Here is a 19,052-nt window from a genome sequence, read left to right on the forward strand (position 1 = left end):
ATATTGTTATTTAAATGCTGTCATTTACTATACGCTTCGCTTAAAATATAAATCGACAAACCGGTCATTAAACGGTAAACTCCCTTTTATATATTATTATATATAATTATATATATTTTGTACAAATATAGTTGTTTAAAAATATAATGTGCAATAAGCCCGCTCCCTGTGGAACGAACCGGACTTACTAAAAACTATACTACTCTACGATTATGTACACTGCCTATAGTGTTGTAGCAAGGTTTAGGTATATCCCATTTGTAAATAAATAATTAAAACTTGTCTAAAATTGTAGCATATTTAATAGTATTTCCTAGTAAAAATATAAACTATTTCGTACCCCCACGCTACCACATCACATATATACTCGAGCACTAGACATGTATACACTATTAATATATAAAAGATAAGATATGAATGCTCACGTATCAATATTGTGATTCAATATTGCAGGAAAGTACGTAGACGCAACGGAGATGATAAACACTAGGTTTGACTTAGAAGCAATACTCCCGAACAATACCCATAACCTCCATAGCTATAACCCATAATTTCATTAGCTTTAAAACTTAGAAGCAATACTCCCGAACAATACCCATATATTTTGTATGAAACTCGTATTTCGGCCATATGTGGGCCCGTATTCGTAAAACTTGTTTTATCATTGAAATGTGTTAGTTTTACATATTTGAACATGTTGTGAAAAGCGTTTCGTCTAAATATGTCGGGAAGTGGGAGATATTTATTTGAAAAATGGCCAAACAGGACAGAAGCTGGAATGGCTTGTGCGCGCCGCGCACCGTTTTATATAATTATTATTATTTTTTTTTATTAATTTTTTTTTTTTTTGCTTATTTGGATATTGGTTTGCGTTGTTACATTTTCTTAGGGTTTTTTAAATGCCATCGCCGTTGCGCTGCTGCTGGTGGTGCTACTAACAACACCATCGCCGTTGCCGTATCATCCACCATCGATTTGTTACCAAAACGGATTCTTTAGACCTAAGTTAAGCAAATGAAAAATTTGAGGAAAATTACTATTGCCATTCCCGTGATCTCTGTCCCGAAGCTGCTTGCTGGTATGTCTCTTCTAACTTTTTCTATGCTTATAATTAGTGGATAAATGTTTGATTTTTTGGTTGAGTGTTACGGTAATTATGTTATCCCCAATGATAGTGTAGCGTTTTTTTATGCAATAATTAATGCTAATGGAATTTGTATACTTTTAATCAAGTTTATGTTGTGGTTTTGGTAATGTTGAAAGATTCAAATTGTTATTTTGTTTACAAAGTTGGTAGTGGTCAGAGCTGGCTTGGTAGCAATTTAATTAAGGAGGGGTCATAACTAATTAACACTTAAATATTAATCTAGATTTACTTAAGAAAATGATGTAGGGTACTGATTACGTACAATATTTTTCTTGCGAAATTATGCCATTAATTGAAAGTTTGCGGGTTTGAATTTGTGGGTTTTTGTGTGTGCTGCTGTTGTTCACAGCCTGTTTGTGAATTTATCTAAAAGAGGTGATCTTGATGTGAAAATTGCAAGCATTGGTGTATGACACATCTAACATTCCTATACAATTAGATTAAAAATATGGAACTTTAATAGCAGCTATTATTTGCAGATTGGTGAATGATTTGGGTTCATTATGATTGGCTGCTGTTCCCACTTATAATTCAGCCCTGGAGAGTTATACTTTACAAATTGATAACACCGGTATATGGTAAATATATACAGGTAAGTATTTTAACATACGGTTACTTGAACACAAACGATGATGAGTATGTAAATATTGATCGTCTCATGGTATGGCAGTGTGTGAATTATAGCCATGGTTATCCATATTAAGTCAACTGATTTTCTAAATTTAAAACATGTTTCTGACAAAAATATATGTTTGGGAGCATTTTTTGTATTGGAAAACTTATATTGGGATGGCTATTGAAAATAAGGTTGTGATGATCAGCGCCCGTGCGTTTATTGCTGCAATCTGAAAATATTTGTCACGTCTTGGCATGGCAATATATGATTTCCGTTTAGCCTGCGACCATGGTGATTCATGTTTCATTGATTGTGATTATATATATAAATATATACCTTATCCTAATATGTTGAATAAGAAATTTATAAGACAATTATGTTTTTTCAAAATTACTCAAAATAATAATAAGTTATGGACAGATTGATTGAATATAGTGTCATTTTTATGGGATGAAAGTTCGTTGTTTCCGATTTTCCCAATTGTTGTTTGAGCTGTATGTCTTCTAAACATACTTCATAAACAGACTGCTATTTGACAACCAATATTTTAACGTAAAATTGATGAACCCGTTTCATATCCCGAATTGTCAACAGCCTACATCTAGCACCGTTAAGATATGTATATGTGGTTGTATATAATCTATTTGTTTAACATATTTTTTAATCATTGTTTTGCCTTTTTTTAATTATCGTCTCCGCTATCTAATGTCTGTGGTGAGTACTTCAATTTATTTTTATAGTTATGATTGTATACACTAGATGTGAAAAAACAAGCATCTTAAGGAGGGTACGCAACAGTGAAATGGGTCAGCACAGGTCCGAATGGGTTGGTTTGGCTTCGTAGTTTTTTGTGATTTATTATGTATAAATGGCTAATACTTAACTTTTCTTATGATTGCAATTTTTCTGATTTAATAAAAAGTCAACCTTAAAATGATTTAGGAGGCTATATGCATTTAAATTACGCTTTGGATGCCTTCTTTGATGTTCGACCCTGACCCATGAACATTTATATGTTTGAAGGTGCCACTTTTGTTTATACTAATCGTGCAAGCTATAAATGTCATTTCAGATTATTGTTTTATCTTGCTTTAAAAAAGGTTTGCTATTCATCAAATCCACATGAACACATTTTTTGGTGTAATAAGAAAAGTTAGCTTCTTTTAAGATCCATTTTTTCCTTATTTAAAGTTCATGTTTTATCCCCAGAGAAATAGATCGAGAAGAATTCAAAAAGGTGATGGCGCTGACAAGGGGCCTTTCAGAAGGATGGATTTCGCACTGGACTTAGAGTAGCAGGTCATGTTGAAAATCGAGGATTGGAGTACTACTTTTTTGGTGAAGATGGCAACCAGCATCTACAACTTGAAATTTTTTTTTAGTTTCTCCACCATGAGGTATGTATAGTTGTAATATATGCAATATCCTAACTAGAAAGATGCATATCAACATATATTGTAAATATATGTATTTTTGAAAATAGTTATATTGTTTAGTTAGTTTCATATCTGACTCCCATTAGAGGTGACAATTTCAACCCGTACACTTATACTGGGCCATTGGAAGTTTTATTTTATTATAATGGGGTCAAACTGGCTCAATAGTTCTTAACACCTGTTTAACACCAAAACCACAAATCCCACCACAAATTTAACAAACCACCTAGATTGGTTCTATCACTTATTTCCAGGTTACCCACTACCATAGCTGTAACGACCCGACTTTTTCGACTTGCTTTTGTGCTTGTTACTTTCTGAGAAACTGCGTATTTGTGCGTACTGAGCTATATTATATTCCGGGATCTTATTTCATGATTAATTACCTTCGTTTATACCATACAACGTGCCATTAAGTACTTAGTTACTTAACTTGATCCCCGAATGCTTTTATGACCGTTAGTGTCGCTTGACGTTGAAAACGAGCTATGTATTTTGATACGCGTTTTACTTTGGTCATAATTGGAATATTATGACTACGTAATACTAATTGTTATTTTAACAATTACTTGGGTTATTGGTTGCTTAATTACACTTAGTAATTTACTTATGCTCACTAGACTCATATAAATGTAAGACAAATGGCCATTTATTAGAGGGAAAATACTAGCATTTTTGTTAACCATAATCACAATTGTTGCATGGGATCCCAACATAAGCACCAACTTTAGACAACCATTAACTAAAAAGCAAAAGTTGTCCCCCCTTGTCCCCCCTTGTCCCCCCTAAACCTTCGGCCAACCCACCCCCATTCCCCCTATAAATACCACTCAAACCTCACCCATTTTACACTTGATCTCATTCACAAATTACACACACTTACTCTCTAATTATCTCTCTAGTCTTTCTCACTCTAAAAAGTGTAAGTTTTAAATTTTCTTCTTCTTCTTCTTCTCTTCTCAATGTCGACATCATCATCATCATTAAAGGATCTAGCTTTTTAGCTTTTTGATCTTGTTATATCTTGTAGATTCAAACTTGGGTTTGAATCCTTCAAGAACATGAAAAATTCAAGCTTTCTAGCTATGAATCTTCATTTACTTGTTAGATCTAGTTTTTCTAGCTTATGATTTCTTTACTTTGTTATAAAGATCAAAACTTGTGTTTATGATCTTCATGTAACTTGAAGATCTAGTCTTTGCTTTATGGATCTTCAAGAACATTAAAGATTCAAGTTTTCTAGCTTAGAGTTTCATTATTTTGTTAAAGATCTTAGCTTTTTAGCTTATGGTCTCATTACTTTTACTAGATCTTAGCTTTCTAGCTTATGGTCTCATTAATCTTGTAAAGATCCAAGCTTTCTAGCTTAGGGTTTTCTTAATACTTGAGATCTAAGTTATTATTGTAGATCTCACTTACTTGGAACCTTTTTGTGATTGTTGTGATGATAAAGATCAAGTCTTCATCATCTCATGTGATGAAGATGCATAAACTTGTGTAAAAAGGACAAATGTTGAAGCTTTATTGGGTTTATGCAATAAAGAGGCAACCTTGATGTTCAAAACTTGTAGAATGATAGCTTTTACTCTTAGTTGTGTGTTGATGGTTGAAACTTGGTCAAAGTGATTCTAAAACATCAAAGAGTTGTACACTTGAAGCTTACACGCATCAAGGATGAGAACCGTGATGAGCATCAAGCACCAAGAAACCCACCGGAGCACTTGTTTGCTATTTTTCGGGGTCTGATCAGACCTCTGGACTTCTGGAAAATTGATTTTCAGATAGTTCGTTTCGAGTAGATGACTTTTCGTTTAGGCCTCGCCTAAATCCGATATACGGTTTAGGATTTATAGCCTTCCGAAAGTCACTACGCCTTTGTAACGACGTGCTGAAAAATTCTGACTTACTCGCACTTAAACCGTCACCACGGTCAAACGAAGACGAGTTAGGTTCTGAAAATTGGACAACGGTTAGAGGACTCACATACGGAGCCTTGGCCACTGACCACGCATCTTTTCGTTTTGTATAGAGGTCGTAGCAGCTGTCCGAAGTCAGCCTTTTGTTTCGATCTCTATTCTTGATGAAAACTTACTTTATCTTTTAAGAATGATGATGATGATGATGATGCTTAAGACTTTACTTACGTAATTTTAAACCTTTTGGGACAATATACTGACTTAGTGATCTTTGACTTAGGTTGACGACCTTTCGGACCGACTTACTACTTGCATACTTTTCCTATCGACTTTACCGCACATTCACTGTGAGTTATAGCTTCCCTTTTTACTTTACTATTTTTGGGACTGAAAATACATGCGCTTATTATGTTTTACATACTAGACACGAGTACTTAAACTTTATATATGTGTGGGTGATATAACGGCACAAAGATTCCCCTTAGCACGGTAACGTTTAATCATTGGTTTTTGAACCGGTGAACGCGAATATTAGATATGGATCCATAGGGTTTGACATCCCCACTCGGGCTAGTCGCGCTAGCATTTAACGGGTGTTTGATACTTCGAGGACATACGCACTCGCCAAGTGTATTTTTAGGGGGTATTATTATTACGTTAAGTTAGTTACCGGGTGCCCACGGATAAGCATATACTTTTCATACTGTTTGGAATACGAAATCTCGTGGTCTACATTACATTACTGAATACAAACTATAGCTCACCAACATTCGTGTTGTAACATCCCGCCTTTTTCCATTTACTTTTACGTTATACTAATTTAAACTCCGTTATATGTTTATAACATCTCCCGTTGATACGCGTTTTAAATTATCTCGTTTAGGTAATTTACGCACCCGAACGAAAGTTGAGGGACTAAACTTGACAAGGGATCAAACCCTTGACTAGGTCAAAGGGTCAAACCCCTTTCACCCATTCATTACCATCTCCCTATCTCTCTCTCTTTCTCTCTAGCAAGAACACACCCAATTTCCTTTCTCATTCATTCATCATCTAAATCCGGATTAGGGAGCTAGCAACCAAATAAATTACATATTCGTGATCCTCTCTTCATCCTCTTCATTTTGGTACCAACTTCATCTCATTTGGGTAACTTTCTAAAATCACTAGATTTTGTGTTCTTGATGTTTTTAACTTATAAAAGCGTTAATTAGTGTCTATGGCTCAAGTCTAACATGAATATATGATTTATATGCTCGATCTCGTTGTTTTAGTGTAACTAGCATGAACTTGAATTTTGGTGTGTTGTTCTTGAATTTTGGATGATCATATGTTGTTAGATGTTGAAAGTTGATGTTTTAATTGTGTTACTAGCATCACTAGCTTCAATTTGATGTGTAGGTTGCCTTAGAAAACTTCATGAGCTTGATTATTGATTTTTGGTGGAATTGAGTTAGGGTTTGAAGAACTTGAAGTGATTATTTGATGCGTTGATTGCCATGAATTGTTGTTAGTAAGTTGTTAGTTGTATTGTATGCTCCATTACCTACAAAATGGCATGTCACATGTATGCATTGAATGCCCAAATCATTAAATGTGCATTGGTGAGTTTGAAGCATTAATGTGGGCATTGAATGATCACTTGGATGGAAAACTCGGTTGTTACAAATGAGGTTTTTGATTGTTAAATTGTGTTTAGTTGCATTCTATGTCAAAAGAGCTTTCCAACGATATAAGGTGCGAGTCCTAAGTGTTTGTGGTTTGCGTTTTATGCTTATTTGAAGTTTGGATCAAGTTGGACAAGTGAAACAGACCAGGCACCAGCACCCGCCTATTGTCGCGGCGCGACAGAAGGGTGCCGCGGCGCGGCATAAGCCGTGCCCAGCTTCTGTCTCCGGTGTCCATTTTATGGAAAATGTTTGGCATACTACGGACCTCCGGTTCACATGAAACTTGTTCTAACATGTTCATATATGATTAAAAACCTCAGAAAAATAGTTCGGAACCCGACCCGAACGTGTTGACTTTCGTTGACTTTGACCGACCAAAGTTTGACTTTTAATCAAACTTAACCAAATATTTGTGCAATCGTTCTAACATGTTTTTATACTTGTACCTTGCATGAAACATGACAATTTGATTCACATGCTATTATGATCGAGTCTTAACGAGCCATAGGACTAATTGAACATCCTTGACCTATCGTGTTTACCGTTATTGATACAAACCTATTGTTTAGGTCAAGACTAGCATTGTTCTTTGCACACGTTTACTTGTTGAAGTACTTTACTACTCGTGCACTCAAGGTGAGATCATAGTCCCACTTTTACTCTTTTTGAACTTACATTTGGGATGAGAAAACATAAACATTTCTTTACTAAGTGAACACAAGTACAGGAAAACAAACATTCTACATACGAGTTTAGAACAAAATCCTCAATTCGATTATCATTAGTTACACTTGCCGGGTGTAAGCGAGAACTTATGTTGTATGGATCCATATGGGTTTGACAAACCCTCATTCAAACGGTTCGCTACCGTATACGAATGAAATATATTTTCGAGAAACAGTGTATGTTCTAGCACTAAGTGATGGGGTTCAATGGAAGGAAATGTTAAGCATTGATAATTGGGTGCTCGTGAAACAAACTTTTGGAATGTATTACTATTATTTCATTGATGCAAATCTTGTGGTTCACTTGTACTTACTTACTTAAACCTATGATTTCACCAACGTTTTCGTTGACAGATTTCTATGTTTTTCTCAGGTCCTTGAACGATACATGATACATGCTTCCGCTCATTATTTTGATACTTGCATTGGATGTCGAGTATACATGCATACATGGAGCGTCTTTTGGATACTTTTAAATTGTGTCGCATAAGATTCATTTGTACTTAAAACTTTGTATCGTAACTTGTGGTGGAACTATTCTTGTAAAACTTGAACAACCTTTACATTTGAAATGAATGCGACATATCTTTTGGTCAAACGTTGTTTTAAAGACTTATGACCACGTAACGGGACCTAAGTAGACGGCGCCGTCAATGACGATTTGGTCGGGTCGCTACAGATGGTATCAGAGCGTTGGTTGTAGGGATTTAGAGTTCATTAGTGTCAACCTCGAGTCATAGGGTACATTGGTGAGTCTAGACTACAACCGGCATATAGACTTGAAGTAGGAATTACTTGACTACTTGTGCATTTATACTCGAACGCTTCTACTCATATCTACTCTTAGTTCATCTTAATCTCACGTTGATTAATTTGATTGACACGCCACCTTGACTTTATAGAATAATGTCGAATGCACATATGAATCAGGGTAATATAATTTCCGGGATTATATTACGGTGACTCATATGAACATTCCGACATTATGGCATAAAGAATTTAAGGCGAGTCGAAAAAAAAAAAAAAAAAAAAAAAAAAACTTCTCTTTATCTTTATTCTATATCACGGTTAGTATTATTGAGAATACTAATCAATGATATTCTTGTGTCTTGAAGGAACAATGGCTCCTCGTCGTGTACGCCGCAATGAAACTCCCGAACAAGCTCTCGAACGGATGATAGCCACCGCCGTAGATGCGGCCATGGCCGGTCACTCATCCAACAACAATAATAATAACAACCACAACAACAACAACAACAACAACAACAATGGAGCCGGAAACTCAAACGAGGGATGCTCCTATAAAGCTTTCATGGGGTGCAAACCTCACACTTTTGATGGAACCGGGGGACCGGTCGTGCTCACCCGATGGTTTGAGCAAACGGAAGCCGTCTTTAGCATAAGCGGTTGTCGGGACCAAGACAAGGTCAAATACTCCACTCACACTTTCTCCGGAATTGCTCTAACATGGTGGAACACCTATGTTCAATCGGTGGGTACCGATGAAGCTCATGCCCTCTCTTGGGCCGATCTAAAGGAAAAGATGATTGTTGAGTATTTTCCGCGCGAAGAAACCCGAAAGCTTGAGGAAGAACTAAGAGCTTTGAAAGCGGTCGAAAACGATCTTAAAGCTTATAATCAACGCTTCGCCGAACTATCCTTGATGTGTCCTAATCTTGTTAACCCCGAATCTCAAAGGATTGAGCTCTACATGCTCGGTCTTCCAAAAAGCATCAAACAAGGGGTGATGTCATCCAAACCCACTACTCATCAAGCCGCTATGAACATGGCTCGCCAACTAATTGAAACGGTTGACGAAATCGTAGTTCCGGCACCTAAGGCCGAGGATAAATCGGGCGGCAACAAAAGAAAGTGGGAACCCTCCCAATCAAGCAACAACAACTTTGCTAAGAAGCCTTACACCAACGACGGCAAGAGAGGTTATGCCGGGAACCTACCTCTTTGCAACAAATGCAACAAACATCACTTTGGCGAATGTAGTAAGTTAATTTGCCACCGGTGCCAAGGAGTTGGTCATAAGGCCAACGATTGTAAAAGTGCCACTCCCGTTGTTCGAAAGTGGCCCAATGCACCAAATACGGGCACTTGTTACGAATGTGGTCAAACAGGTCATTATAGAAATGCATGCCCAAAGAAGAAAGATAACCCCAACACGCGCGACCGAGCTTTCAACATCAACACCGAGGAAGCCCGGGATGACACTGAACTAGTCACGGGTACGTTTCTTCTCAACAATTCTTATGTCTCTTGCTTATTCGATTCGGGTGCCGATAAATGCTTTGTATCCAAGACTTTGACTCATTCTTTTAGCACTCCACCTCTTCCATTAGATACCACTTATACCATTGAAGTGGCTAACGGGAAACTATTAAGTGCCGACACATATTACCGGGGGTGTACGTTAAACATTTTGGGTAAGGAATTTGAAATTGACTTGATACCCATGGAACTAGGAAGCTTTGATGTAATAATCGGTATGAATTGGTTAGTCAAAACGAAATCTCACATCCTTTGTGATCTTAACGCAATCCGAATTCCTATCGAGAATGGTGAACCTTTGATTGTTTATGGCGATAAGAGTTGCACCAGACTCAACCTCGTTTCGTGCCTTAAAGTTAGAAAACTACTCCGTAAGGGTTGTTTTGCGATCCTTGCCCACGTTAAGAAAGTCGAGTCCGATGATAAGCATATCGATGATGTGCCAATTGTTAGTGACTATTCCGATGTATTTCCCTACGAATTGCCGGGTCTTCCGCCTCATCGACCGGTTGAATTCCAAATCGATCTTATTCCGGGAGCCGCACCCGTAGCACGTGCACCGTATAGACTTGCTCCATCCGAAATGCAAGAATTGCAAAGTCAAATCCAAGAACTACTTGACCGTGGTTTTATCCAACCTAGCCATTCACCTTGGGGCGCTCCGATTTTGTTTGTTAAAAAGAAAGACGGATCCCTACGAATGTGCATTGATTATCGTGAACTAAATAAATTGACGGTTAAGAACCGATATCCTCTTCCTCGCATCGATGACCTCTTTGATCAACTACAAGGGTCTTGTGTATATTCAAAAATCGATCTCCGCTCGGGTTATCATCAATTAAGGGTTAAGGGGGAAGATGTCTCCAAAACCGCTTTCCGGACTCGTTATGGTAGTTATGAATTCCTTGTCATGCCATTTGGTCTCACTAACGCACCGGCGGTGTTCATGGATCTTATGAACCGCGTGTGCAAACCGTATCTCGATAAATTCGTTATTGTGTTCATCGATGACATATTGATCTATTCTAAAAATGAAGAAGAGCACGAACAACATCTCCGACTTGTGCTTGAACTTTTAAGACAAGAACAACTCTATGCCAAATTCTCCAAGTGTGAATTTTGGTTAAAGGAAGTTCAATTTCTTGGTCATGTTGTAAGTGACCAAGGTATTAAAGTCGATCCAACGAAAATCGAAGCCATTAGCAAATGGGAGACTCCTACTACTCCTACTCACATTCGTCAATTTTTGGGTCTCGCCGGGTACTATCGTAGATTCATCGAAAATTTCTCTTTGGTTGCACGTCCTCTAACCGCATTGACTCACAAGGGAAAGAAATTCATTTGGGCGACCGAACATGAATCCGCATTCCAAATCTTGAAAACGAAGCTAACCACCACTCCTATCTTGTCACTTCCCGAAGGCAATGATGACTTTGTTGTATATTGCGATGCCTCAAAACATGGTTTTGGGTGTGTATTGATGCAACGAACGAAAGTCATTGCTTATGCTTCTCGACAACTCAAAATTCATGAACGAAACTATACGACACATGATCTCGAACTCGGAGCCGTTGTCTTTGCACTTAAAATGTGGAGACACTATCTTTATGGAACCAAGAGTACTATCTTCACCGATCACAAAAGCCTTCAACACATTTTCGATCAAAAGCAACTAAACATGAGACAACGAAGGTGGATTGAAACCTTAAACGATTACGATTGCGAGCTTCGTTACCATCCCGGGAAGGCAAATGTAGTAGCCGATGCCTTAAGTCGAAAAGAAAGAGCGGTGCCTCTTCGTGTCCGAGCCTTAAACATCACCATCCACACAAACCTTAATAGCCAAATTCGGGTAGCCCAAGATGAGGCTCTCAAGGATGAAAACATCTCTCTCGAACACTTGAACGTCCTCACCTCTCGATTCGAAGTTAAAGAAACCGGACTCCGATATTTCGCCGGAAGAATTTGGGTGCCTAGTTATGGGGATCTACGAAGCCTTATTTTAGATGAAGCCCATAAGTCACGATACTCGATTCACCCCGGTGCCAATAAGATGTACCACGACCTTAAACAACTATACTGGTGGCCGAACATCAAAAGGGACGTAGCTACTTATGTTTCCAAGTGTTTGACATGTTCCAAAGTCAAAGCCGAACACCAAAGACCGTCCGGACTACTTCAACAACCCGAGATCCCGCAATGGAAGTGGGAAAGGATAACGATGGATTTTATCACCAAGCTACCAAAAACGACGGGCGGTTATGATACCATTTGGGTTATTGTTGACCGTCTCACCAAATCCGCACACTTCCTTGCCATGAAAGAAACGGACAAAATGGAGAAACTTGCACAACTTTACATTAAGGAGATCGTAGCACGACACGGTGTACCTTTATCGATTATCTCCGACCGAGATGGCCGTTTCGTTTCTAGATTTTGGCGTACATTGCAAGAAGCGTTGGGAACGCGTTTAGACATGAGCACCGCATATCATCCTCAAACCGATGGACAAAGCGAACGTACAATTCAAACCTTAGAGGACATGTTACGAGCTTGCGTGGTTGATTTCGGAAAAGCTTGGGACAAGCACTTACCTCTCGCCGAGTTCTCTTACAACAATAGTTATCACGCGAGTATTAAAGCCGCACCTTTTGAAGCGCTATATGGCCGCAAATGTCGTTCACCTCTTTGTTGGGCCGAGGTAGGCGACGTGCAAATCACTGGACCCGAACTCATTCACGAAACCACCGAGAAAATCGTTCAAATCCGAGATAGGCTTAGGACGGCCCGAAGTCGTCAAAAGAGCTATACCGACAAACGACGCAACGATCTTGAATTTCAAGTCGGTGACCGAGTAATGTTAAAAGTCGCACCTTGGAAGGGTGTAATCCGTTTTGGGAAACGCGGGAAGCTAAATCCGCGGTATATTGGTCCTTTCGAAATCTTGGAGCGTATTGGAACCGTTGCTTATCGTTTAGATCTTCCGCCTCAACTGAGTTCCGTTCATCCTACCTTCCATGTATCTAACTTGAAAAAGTGTCTTGCCGAACCCGATATCGTCATCCCTCTCGAGGAACTTACTATTGATGACAAGCTTCATTTTGTGGAGGAACCGGTTGAAATTGTGGACACCTCCGTCAAGACATTGAAACAAAGTCGAATCCCGATTGTTAAAGTCCGTTGGAACGCCAAAAGAGGACCCGAGTTTACTTGGGAAAGGCAAGATCAAATGCAAAAGAAATACCCTCATTTATTCCCAATTCCGGAAACGCAGGATTTCGAGGAAGAAACAACGACTACTACGCTTACTTAAATTTCGGGACGAAATTTCTTTTAAGGAGTAGGTAATGTAACATCCCGCCTTTTTCCATTTACTTTTACGTTATACTAATTTAAACTCCGTTATATGTTTATAACATCTCCCGTTGATACGCGTTTTAAATTATCTCGCTTAGGTAATTTACGCACCCGAACGAAAGTTGAGGGACTAAACTTGACAAGGGATCAAACCCTTGACTAGGTCAAAGGGTCACACCCCTTTCACCCATTCATTACCATCTCCCTATCTCTCTCTCTTTCTCTCTAGCAAGAACACACCCAATTTCCTTTCTCATTCATTCATCATCTAAATCCGGATTAGGGAGCTAGCAACCAAATAAATTACATATTCGTGATCCTCTCTTCATCCTCTTCATTTTGGTACCAACTTCATCTCATTTGGGTAACTTTCTAAAATCACTAGATTTTGTGTTCTTGATGTTTTTAACTTATAAAAGCGTTAATTAGTGTCTATGGCTCAAGTCTAACATGAATATATGATTTATATGCTCTATCTCGTTGTTTTAGTGTAACTAGCATGAACTTGAATTTTGGTGTGTTGTTCTTGAATTTTGGATGATCATATGTTGTTAGATGTTGAAAGTTGATGTTTTAATTGTGTTACTAGCATCACTAGCTTCAATTTGATGTGTAGGTTGCCTTAGAAAACTTCATGAGCTTGATTATTGATTTTTGGTGGAATTGAGTTAGGGTTTGAAGAACTTGAAGTGATTATTTGATGCGTTGATTGCCATGAATTGTTGTTAGTAAGTTGTTAGTTGTATTGTATGCTCCATTACCTACAAAATGGCATGTCACATGTATGCATTGAATGCCCAAATCATTAAATGTGCATTGGTGAGTTTGAAGCATTAATGTGGGCATTGAATGATCACTTGGTTGGAAAACTCGGTTGTTACAAATGAGGTTTTTGATTGTTAAATTGTGTTTAGTTGCATTCTATGTCAAAAGAGCTTTCCAACGATATAAGGTGCGAGTCCTAAGTGTTTGTGGTTTGCGTTTTATGCTTATTTGAAGTTTGGATCAAGTTGGACAAGTGAAACAGACCAGGCACCAGCACCCGCCTATTGTCGCGGCGCGACAGAAGGGTGCCGCGGCGCGGCATAAGCCGTGCCCAGCTTCTGTCTCCGGTGTCCATTTTATGGAAAATGTTTGGCATACTACGGACCTCCGGTTCACATGAAACTTGTTCTAACATGTTCATATATGATTAAAAACCTCAGAAAAATAGTTCGGAACCCGACCCGAACGTGTTGACTTTCGTTGACTTTGACCGACCAAAGTTTGACTTTTAATCAAACTTAACCAAATATTTGTGCAATCGTTCTAACATGTTTTTATACTTGTACCTTGCATGAAACATGACAATTTGATTCACATGCTATTATGATCGAGTCTTAACGAGCCATAGGACTAATTGAACATCCTTGACCTATCGTGTTTACCGTTATTGATACAAACCTATTGTTTAGGTCAAGACTAGCATTGTTCTTTGCACACGTTTACTTGTTGAAGTACTTTACTACTCGTGCACTCAAGGTGAGATCATAGTCCCACTTTTACTCTTTTTGAACTTACATTTGGGATGAGAAAACATAAACATTTCTTTACTAAGTGAACACAAGTACAGGAAAACAAACATTCTACATACGAGTTTAGAACAAAATCCTCAATTCGATTATCATTAGTTACACTTGCCGGGTGTAAGCGAGAACTTATGTTGTATGGATCCATATGGGTTTGACAAACCCTCATTCAAACGGTTCGCTACCGTATACGAATGAAATATATTTTCGAGAAACAGTGTATGTTCTAGCACTAAGTGATGGGGTTCAATGGAAGGAAATGTTAAGCATTGATAATTGGGTGCTCGTGAAACAAACTTTTGGAATGTATTACTATTATTTCATTGATGCAAATCTTGTGGTTCACTTGTACTTACTTACTTAAACCTATGATTTCACCAACGTTTTCGTTGACAGATTTCTATGTTTTTCTCAGGTCCTTGAACGATACATGATACATGCTTCCGCTCATTATTTTGATACTTGCATTGGATGTCGAGTATACATGCATACATGGAGCGTCTTTTGGATACTTTTAAATTGTGTCGCATAAGATTCATTTGTACTTAAAACTTTGTATCGTAACTTGTGGTGGAACTATTCTTGTAAAACTTGAACAACCTTTACATTTGAAATGAATGCGACATATCTTTTGGTCAAACGTTGTTTTAAAGAGTTATGACCACGTAACGGGACCTAAGTAGACGGCGCCGTCAATGACGATTTGGTCGGGTCGCTACACGTGTTGACCTTTTTAAGTGTGTATTTCTCAGGTGCTTAGACGTTGTTGCTTCCGCTGTTAGACTTGCTGTCTTGGTGTTATAGACTTCCTGTTACAGACTCGCTGTGTTAGACTTCCGCTGCATTACTAAGAGATGTCTCAACCATGGAACTTTTATCTTGCATTCACAACTTATATTATTTGAATAATGACTTTGTAACGACCTTTGTGTCACGTTATCTTTTGTAAAACGTTACCTTTTCATGAATGCAAAACTTGTTTTAAAACAGCATGTAGTATTATACCGTGTAATGGACCTGTTGTTGACGATTCGTACATGATGGTTTTGTACAGGCGTCACAATAGCCACCAACCAGCGCCTCTGCCGACACCAACATCACCACATCACTCATATGATTTCTCTACACGCCGCCAACACCACCACTCCACACGTTAGTTTACATCAAATTTGACTCATCTTTATTTTTAGAGTTCTGAATTCTGAATTTATGTAATTTTTGCTCCTCCCCTTTAACTTTGAGTTAAATGTTGAAATGATCATCATACTTATTACTTTTAAGTCCGTGTAAAAGAAGCAGCCATTTCAGTCAGTTATTTAGGTAAAGTTCTTGAATTAAAAACTGACTTAAAGTGTGATTATGATAAGTTTTTTATGTTAAGGGTTTATTAGAGATGAAAACTAAGGTGTTTTTTGAGTGTGTTGGAACTGACTATTACGATCTAATGTTTTTTATATGAATTTTAAGTACCATAATAACTTGGGTTTGCCACAAGGGGTTGGGAAACTTGCATAAGTTTAATATTTCATAACTTAGTCATTTCGCTATTTATTTGAATATGATTCTTGAGTGTTGTAATAATCATCTTGAAAATGGAAATAGGGACACTCTTATAGAGAGCAGAGCAATAAGCAAGGGCGATTATATATTGAAAAGTATTTGACATTTTATTCTCTTTAGTTTGTTTGCTTTTAATTAGTTCGGAATTCATTTGTGATCTTAACTTGGTAGGGGAATAGTTGATTTATGATGCCATATTGCTTCTTTGTGTTGAAATTTAACATTCTTCAATGTATATATGTGGTAACAACTAATAAAAGAATCTCTATTATTCTCTCTCGCTTCTCTGTAACTCTTCAAACCCTAGATCTAAAAGTGCCGCCTTGCTCCTCCGGCCACCGGCTCTCCGCCGGTGGTCCGGATCTCCTTCCTTTTCTTTTTTTTTTTGTTTTCCTTTTGTGTCCTTATCGAGTTCTTTTTCGTGCCTCCCGCAATTTTCAATTGTTCTTTTCACCTCTCGATGGCCTCACCTTTCTTCGAGTAGATCTGGCTTTCTGCTGTGTTTGTGGTGGTTCGGGGACTGGATTTTGACGGTTTTGTCTCTGTAGCTTGTCATCCAACGACTTCTCTGGTCACCGGAGTTTCGTTCCTCATAATACGGCAGTGGTCGTCGATTTTTGTAAGGTTGTCTGCCACATCCGGACTGGATCCTCCTTGCTGCCACTACTACGGTTCGTGGTTTCAACTTCGTATTTTCAGGTTAGTGTTTTGTAGTTTCGTGGGAGATGGACCCGTACTCGTTCGTGGTTTCATGAGTTTTGAGGTCCTCTGTTTTTCGTGGGTTCGGGTGGTTGCAATGAGACAGTTAGCGGCCTCCGGTTTCAGGTGGTCTTGTTCGGTTGCCTAGTCATCATTGCGGTTCAGGTGCTCTTCGGTCTGTGACTCTGGTCTTTTTGGGTTCGAGGTTTTGAGTGGTAGCAAGGGGGTCCTTTTCGTGGGTTTTTAATGTTCGTGGTATCATCCGGTTGTGGTTGCATCTCATTGCATCTGGTTCGTTGTGGTCGTTCCATCGTGGTTTGGCTCTTGTGAATCATCTTGACATATTACATGTTCACCTCTCGATTTGATTATCCACTTGGAATTTTGGTTTGGATCTCGGGGGTTTCGTGATTAATCGTTTGGGTGCTCGAGTTTCGTGAATGTTGTTTGGGTGCGCGGGCTTTCGTGGGTTTTAGTTTGAATCGGATTCCATACTTTCGATCGAGTGATTGCCCTTATGTGAATATGTAATGTGTTGTGGTTTGAATCGAGAGTTTCCCTTGATGGTTGGATCTTTAATATGTCGTGTGTTGTTATATTTGGTGTTTAGGTCATTCGAGGGAGAGGTCTTAGGATTGTTGTCATACTAATTATCGTGTTTTAGGCTACTTCCTTGAATTGTTATTGTCGCGTATTGTTAAAGTTCGTGTGTTTAGGCCGATTCGAGGAATGGTTTTGTCGTGTCATTTTAGTCGTGTTCGAAGTTTATTGTAACTCCTAGCATCTTGCTAGTTTTATTAATATAATACTTATGATTGCCTTTCAAAAAAAAAAAAAAATATGTGGTAACAACTTGGTGGTAGTTATTATATTAGTGTCTAATTTTGTTAAGAAATTGTATTTGTTTCCGTACATTTATGTGTTCCTTTCAGTTTGTTTCCTGCTATTGTTTGAAGGTTAACACATATGGAATCACGATATTCAGTATACGATTGCAGCAGCATATTGTAACAGCATACACCATACTGGAAATATTTATATAGTTTGATGCACGTCTTAGTTGAATGAAGTCAACATTCTTAATTTCTTATGACTAAATGATCAATAATGCATGCATGGATTTTACTATCTTAGGTTGCATTGATTTGTATTGATAACGTCACCAGGTATACATCCATGAACTTTTTCATGCTTTTATATTGGGTTAAAGCCAAAAATAGGCTACAGACTTACACAAATGTACCGATGTCGTCCATAAACTCATTTCCGTGCTACTGTCGCCTACAAACTTATAAAAAATGTGGTTGATGTTAACATTTCGTTACCAGTTACCTGCTGAACCGGTAAAGTTAATTATTTAACTTTTTTTATTCATGTTATATGTCCGGATATCGCCCATATACTTTCAGTTGTGTTACGATGTCGCCCATATACTCTCAGTTTCTGTTTCGATGTATCACCGACGTGTCATGACTACTTAGAAGCCACATAATCAACCATTTTGGTTGACGGTTAAAAAAGTATTTTGTTTATATTAGCACATTTTTTATAAGTTTGTAGGAGACAGTAGGACTGAAATGGGTTTGTGGGCGACATCGGTACATTTATGTAAGTTTGTACCCTTTTATATTTGACTCAAAGTAACTAAACAACTGTACTAACTAGATTAAAGCACGTCGGCACCCTTTATACCCAGAAACATTTGCTGCTCTACTACTGTTCACATCTGAACATTCAAACATACAACACATAAAAACTGAAATTGCAAAAACTGGATTCTGATTGGAAGCCGCAGCAACGCGCGGCCGGCCCGTTACTAGTTATAACTATAAAAATAAAACTCAAAGATGAGGGTCTTAAAATCACTATGTGCCAGTGCCACCCCATTAAAAATAGACTATACTAGTTTTCGAACCCTCGCTTCGCGCCGGAGGTTCGATTTTTAATGCATTTTATTGTGTTTAGTTACGGAACCTGCGAGTGAAAAATCAACATATATGAAAAGTACCCTAAATATTTAGCCTTTTTTTTAAAAGTGTCCGTTTTGCGTATAGTTAGTGACATTGTGTTCATAAAAT

General features: G+C 38.1%; 1 long non-coding RNA gene across 2 annotated transcripts; it reads left to right on the forward strand.

Annotated features, from left to right (window-relative positions):
- The first annotated feature begins 862 nt into the window (after window positions 1–862).
- LOC139896185 (uncharacterized) lies at window positions 863–15,524 on the forward strand. 2 transcript variants are annotated; one of them, XR_011776152.1, is made up of 4 exons: window positions 863–1,078; window positions 1,627–1,739; window positions 2,973–3,160; window positions 15,468–15,524. It is a non-coding gene; the product is annotated as an uncharacterized lncRNA (long non-coding RNA). The 2 variants fall into 2 exon arrangements; XR_011776151.1 differs by lacking the exon at window positions 15,468–15,524 and having other exon boundaries at window positions 2,973–3,272.
- The last annotated feature ends 3,528 nt before the right edge of the window (window positions 15,525–19,052 follow it).

This window comes from Rutidosis leptorrhynchoides, chromosome 3, assembly GCF_046630445.1.
Source record: "Rutidosis leptorrhynchoides isolate AG116_Rl617_1_P2 chromosome 3, CSIRO_AGI_Rlap_v1, whole genome shotgun sequence".
NCBI classification, from domain to species: Eukaryota; Viridiplantae; Streptophyta; class Magnoliopsida; order Asterales; family Asteraceae; genus Rutidosis; species Rutidosis leptorrhynchoides.